General features: G+C 43.7%; 1 protein-coding gene across 1 annotated transcript in view; it reads right to left on the bottom strand.

The window, feature by feature from the left end:
* Positions 1-120, bottom strand: part of VPS26A (VPS26 retromer complex component A) — a 33,807-nt gene extending 33,687 nt beyond the window's left edge. Inside the window, exon 1 of the mRNA XM_005876814.2 lies at positions 1-120. The gene's annotated coding sequence lies outside the window, so the exon portion shown is untranslated.
* Between the last annotated feature and the right edge of the window lie 6,395 nt (positions 121-6,515).

Below are 6,515 nucleotides of genomic sequence, written 5' to 3'. Positions count from 1 at the left end.
GTCAGCGCCGCCCGCCGCGTCCCCCGCGCTCCACTCTTCCTCCCTCGGGAGAACTCCCAGACCCGCACTCCGTCACGTGACCCCGGGCCGCCGACTGCACGTGACCCCTTCCTTCCTCCCCTCCCGCGGCACCGACTTCCTACTGGTCTCTCGCCCCGCCCTACCGGCCGGCGTGTGTGGTGCGAGAAAGGCCGCTTGGGGGCGGGGCTTCGCGCTCCACCCTACGGCGGAGGGGGCGGGGCCTGAGTTGTCGTAAACTGGGCGGGGCCTGGGCGGCCGGAGGCTCCCCGGGTTCCCCCTCGCGCTCCTTTCCGTCACGTGACGGTCGGTTGGTGACCGGCTGCTTTGCCCCAGCCGGTTCCTCCTCCCTGTTTGAGTAGCTGGGGAAGGAGGGAGGGTGGGAGGGTTTGTTCGGGAGGCGCTGGCCGCCCGGGGGTTACGGGCCCCCGAGGGGAAGGGAAGCTGTTACTCGAGGTCCTGCTTCCTCGGGCCTCGCAAGAGCCGTGCTCGCTAATCCAGAGATGAGGCATTCTTCCAACTTTCTCCAGCTCTCTACCCAGCTCGCTCTCCCTCCGAAAACTTCTTGGTTTTGCGAACTTGTTAACTTTGTTGCCTCTGAAGAGACGACCAGTGGAAAAAAGAGTACCATATAGGTTGCTTCCTGACGGACACGGACCGTGAACTGTAGGGGGCTCTCGCCAGGGGTGCCGCCCCGCCATCCCGTGGGTGGGAAGGCTTCCCGGGAAGCCCGACGGTGCCGCCCCGCTGGCTGCTCAGCGGCTAGAGCGCAGCCGTGCGGACCCAAGGGTCCCAGGTCCGGTCCGGTCCCGGGGCTTGCAGGAGTCAGCCATTCAATGGCTCTTATCATTGATGTTTCTATCTTTCCCTCTTCCTTCCTCCCTGGAATCACTAAAAAGATATATGTACTTTAAAAGTCCGATGATGGTGCTGCAGACGATGGAGTCCTGTTGTAGTATTTCAAAACTTCGCCTTTAGCCACCGCAATGCACTCTATACGTTGCCAAAGCAGGAAGAGTCTGCATGCACCGCAGGAATCCATCGTAACAAAACAAAATCAAGTTTGTGAAGCAGGGCCATAAAGCAAGTCTCAAGTTTAAGAGGCTTGAAATTAGAGTATGGCCACTAGCCACGATAGAATTAAACTAAAAATAAAAGATATAGCCAGAAAATCCACAAATACTTGGAAACTCAGCAACGTAATTAATTCTAAACCCCTGTGTCAAGAAGACATAAGTTTAAAAATAGTTTCAACTAAATGAAAGTACAACATAATTTACGGGATGCAGTTGAAGTAGTATTAGAGGGAGATCCATAGCTTTAAATGAGCATAGTTGTAAAGAAGAAAGATTTAAAGTCAGCAATGTAAGTTCACATGAGGAAGCTTTTAAAAAGCATATTAGCATGTGGAGGGAGCAAGGGGTATACGGGAACTGCACTTTCTGCTTAATTTTGCTGTGAACTTAAAACTGCTGTAAAAAATAAAGTCTATTAAATAAAAAGCCCTCACAAATATGATCAAATGATCTTCGATAAAGGTGCCATGGTGACTCAATGAGAAAGGACGGTCTCTTCTACAAATAGTGTTGGGGCCGGGCGGGTATGGCTCAGTGGGTCAGCGTGGACCAAGAGTTCATCAGTTCAATCACCAGTGAGGGCAAATGCCTGGGTCGCAGGCTCAGTCCCCAGTAGGGGGGCGTGCAGGAGGCAGCCCATCGATGTCTCTCATCGATGTTTCTATCTCTCCCTCTCTAAAATCAATAAAAACATACTTAAAAACAAATAGTGCTGGGAAAACTGGATATCCACATGCAAAAGAATTAATGTGGACCCTTCTCTTACACCATGTACAAAAGTAATCCAAAATAGAGTAAAGACCTAAACATAAGCCCTAAAACTATAAACCACCTAGAAGAAAACATGAGGGAAATCTTCACCACATTGGACTTGGCAGTGATCTCTTGAATATGAAACTAAAAACACAGGCAACAAAACCAAAGATAGACAAATGGAACTACATCAAATAATGTGTGCATCAAAGGATAAACAGAGTGAAAAGGTAACCTATGAAGTGGGAGAAAATATTTGTAAATCATATATCTGATGAGGTATCCAGAATATATAAAGAACTCCTACAATTCAATAACAAAACATCAAATAATCTGACAAGGCAAAGAACTTGAATAGGCATTTCTCCAAAGATGAAACACAAATGTCCAACAAACACCTGAAAAGATTTTCAACATCACTAATCATCAGAGAAATGCAAATAAAACCCACAAGATACCACCTCACACCCATTAAGTTGGTTACTATTTTTTAAAAAGTGTTATATCCTATAAAATAAAAGCCTAATATGCAAATTAACCAAATGGCAGAATGATCAGTGGAATGACCAGTCGCTATGATGCACACTGACCACTAGGGGGCAGGTGCTCAATGCAGGAGCTGCCCCAGCCCACAGGCCCCAGGCCAGCCAAGGTGGGTGCCAGCCGGGGGGGCCCCCATCACCCCACTGCTTGCCCCACAGAGGGAGGCAACTGGTGGTGGCGGCGGGGAGCGGTGCGAGCAGGTGGTGCTAGGCCGGTCAAGGTAGGTGCCAGTGGGGGCTCCCAGATCGCCTTGCCAGGCCTCTAGTATATAATAAATGGATAAAAATGTGAAATGAAACAAGCACAGAGCCCTTTTACCTAAGACTGTAAAGGAAAAAAGGATAAATCAAAGGAGAAAGAATGTTTCGTGTTTTCCCCTTCTTAGACTGTTTGTTATAGCAGTCTCTGTCAAGTAACTGAGAGTATTTGCTGGAGCCAGATGTTTGCATTCAGGGATCCTGACATTCATTCATTAAACATACATTTATTGAGTGCACATTAAATGTCAGGTATTGTAGGCTGTGCAGATAGAGCCATTTAGTAATAATAATAATAATCTACAATAATAAAAGGGTAATATGCTAATTAGACCGGATGTCCTTCCGGAAGTCCTTCCAGATGAAGCTGGAGCCGGAGGGAAGCTGGTGCCGGCAGTTGGGGGAAGGAAGGCCTACTCTTGCATGAATTTTCGTGCATCAGGCCTCTAGTAATAATAATAATAATAATAATAATAATGTTCTTGCCCCCAAGGAACTTAAATTTTAGTCTAGGAAATGGTCAAGAGACAAGTAATTAAATAAATATATTCAGTTGGGAAAAAACACTAAAAAGAAATAGACCTGAGGACATAATGGGTTGAAAAGAGCTATTTTTAGGTAGGGGGTGGGAGGAAAGTGACATTTAAACAAATCTTAAAGGATGAGTCACCTATTAGAAGAACTGAAGGAAGAAGTCCAGTTCTTCCTGAACTGCTAATGTAAAGGTCCTGAACTAGGAAAAGGCCTGGCTCTTTCCAGGAATGGAAAGACAGTGTAACTGAAGCTTACTGATAACAAGGACAGTTTAGTAACACCGAATGAGGAGCAATTAGAGAACAGTTGAGTACCAAGATATCCATAGATGTTGCTCTCTTACTTACCTCCAGATTCAGGAGGATTGTTGGGTCAGAATTTTAAAGCCACACATTCTGATGTTGCCTGAGTATCTCTTCACAACCATGAGAAGAACTGTTATCTTCCATCCTCATTCCAACAGAGCATTTGTTTATGCCCTTTGAATATAGGCTGTCTTTCCTACCAGACTTAGGGAAGGAGTTACAAGCTACTGACACCTCTTAGACCAACCGTAACACCTAAAATTCAGTAAACCCACAATAAGTATTTTATTTTGTTTTTTAATTAGAGCTGTAGACCTAATTAAAGATCAACTACTCTAACTTTTTTGTTTTATTAGGATTAAGATCATACAACTGATTAGCGTAGAACGCTGATGTCCTGACTCCCAGTACAGTTTTTTTTTTTTAACTCTATGAGACTGCCCACTTGACATTAGTAAATAAGACCAGCGATTTTCAACCTTTTTCTCTTCGTGGCACACACAAACTAAAATTCTGTGGCACACCAAAAAATCTATTTTTGCCAATCTGAAAAAAATAGGTATAATTTTTATTGATTCACATAAAAATTAGTAATAGTAATTACCTACCCTTTTTGCTCCAAAGGACTTTTCAAAAAATCATATATGAGGATTTCTGGTACCAAGAATTAATTAATCAATTAGATGTAACCTCATCATGTGACATGACCGATAAGATGCAATTCTATTGTATGAACTACTAAAGGCCCAATGCACGCATTCGTGCACTGGTGGGGTCCCTTAGCCTGGCTTGCGCCCTCTCACCATCCGGGACCACTCAGGGGATGTTGGACTGCCGGGCCAAAACCAGCAATCCGACATCCCCCGAGGGATGTAGTAGTGCGTGAATCAGCAGGCTGCCGGGGAGGAGCCCAAAGGCACCTCGCCACTCCTGCTCATCCCAGCCCTGCTGCACCTGCTGCTGCCACTGCTGCTCAGTAGCACTATCACAGAGGCGGAGAGGCTCGCCCAGCCGCTCGCCAGCCATGAGCCCTGTGTCTGGCACCCATCGGTCAGCTGAGCGGCACTCCGCTGTGGGAGTGCACTGACCACCAGGGGGCAGCTCCTGTATTGAGCATCTGCCCCTTGGTGGTCAGTGCACATCATAGCGACTGGTCAAATGGTCAACCGGTTGAATGGTCGACCGGTCACCTAGGCAGGGGTCCTCAAACTACGGCCCGTGGGCCACATGCAAATACAAATATTGTATTTGTTCCCGTTTTGTTTTTTTACTTCAGAATAAGATATGTGCAGTGTACATAGGAATTTGTTCATAGTTTTTTTTAAAACTATAGTCCGGCCCTCCAACGGTCTGAGGGACAGTGAACTGGCCCCCTGTTTAAAAAGTTTGAGGACCCCTGACCTAGGGTTTTATATATAGATAGAGATATTTATGGTTCAAGATAGGGCATTCACACCAGATGGCTATTACGTTGTGTTAGCTGCTGTCATTTTTTTATTTTACAATCTAAGGGAAAAGAGGTCAGTGCCCCTGACTAAATAGTCAGGTATTGCATGTTTTAAAAATCTTGAGGCACACCAGTTGAAAGTCACTGAATAAGACTATAGTCAAAGCACATTTAATAAGCCAGATAGAATCTGGATGGGGTACAGTGATGTCTAAAAACTATTTCAAAGTTGTATTAGGCACTAGCATATTATTCATAACTATAATTACACTGGTAATGTTGTCATTTAAACTGTGAGAAAAAAAGAGTAAAAACAATACAAATCTTCATGAAATAAGACATTATCAATGAAAAAGGAAGATGATTTATTTTTACTTAGAAGATTTGCCTATTACCTTGACAGCTATTCTAGTTCCTACCCACTCTAAGTCTGGGGGCTTAAATTTCACCACATCAACGAGAATAAATAAAAGTAGCAGCAACAAAAACATACTGGGGAAGCCAAGTATAAATAAGAGCTGGCAAAGAAGATTACGCCACAGGCCAATTTGTACTAAGTATTTATTCTACTGATCAAAACCCAATAACTGCTATTGTAATAGATGCAAGGAGCCACAGAACTGCTGAGTGAGTTCTCTATCTGTCTACTTACCTATTTAAGCCAGAAGTTAAAGCTAGATTGTGAGATGTACATCGTCTTGCCAGCCAAGGACTGTGGCATCTCTACATTTGCCCTTTGCAAAATAACAAGTTGTGGAAAATGTGACTAACAGATGTTTATTTTCACACACAAAAAAGTACCAGGTTCAGGTTAAAAAGTATTAGGTGGGAATATAATTTGAGCCTCTATCTATCAGGAAATAGGATAAAATCGGCCATCCATCTAAATTCATGAAGACTAAAATGTCAGATTAATAATTGTGACAGTGTCAAGGAGCAGCTATTTGCTGTCTTCCCTATCAGAGTTGACAGCCAAAGTTAAGAAAAAATAATCAAATACAAATATGCTCCCTCAAAAAAATGAAAATTGAATTTAAAGCATGTGAACAAGTAGAAAAACACTTTTTTCTCTTAACCTCCCAGACCAGATAGAATACATCCTGCTTACCAGCTTCAGCCAGTGCTGCTGTAATCATGGTAAATGTTCTTGTTTCCTTTTTTAGTTACCATTGTAAATGACAAATCTTCCTTTCACAATATACAGTTCTTTTTTAATGCACCCATACTTAATGCTTTATCTCACTGTTCCCCTTTTCATTGAGGTATAATTTACATAAGTAAAGATATAATTTACATCTTACAATGTACAAATCTTAAGTGTTCAGTTTGATCAGTTTTGACAAATGTATAAATTCGTTTAACCCATGCCTCTATCAAGATGTACAATGCTGCCAGGCTGCTGTGGCTCAGTGGTTGAAAGTTGATCCCCAGTAGGGGGCCTGCAGGAGGCATTCTCTCTCATCATTGATGTTTCCATTTCCCTCTCCCTTCCTCTCATAAATATGTTTTTTATTGGTTTCAGAGAGGAAGGGAGAGGGAGAGAGAGATAGAAACATCAATGATGAGAGAGACTGATCGGCTG

The sequence above is a fragment of the Myotis brandtii genome, unplaced genomic scaffold (genome assembly GCF_000412655.1).
Source record: "Myotis brandtii unplaced genomic scaffold, ASM41265v1 scaffold499, whole genome shotgun sequence".
In the NCBI taxonomy this organism is placed as follows: Eukaryota; Metazoa; Chordata; class Mammalia; order Chiroptera; family Vespertilionidae; genus Myotis; species Myotis brandtii.
This window is presented reverse-complemented; position numbering and strand designations above follow the sequence as displayed.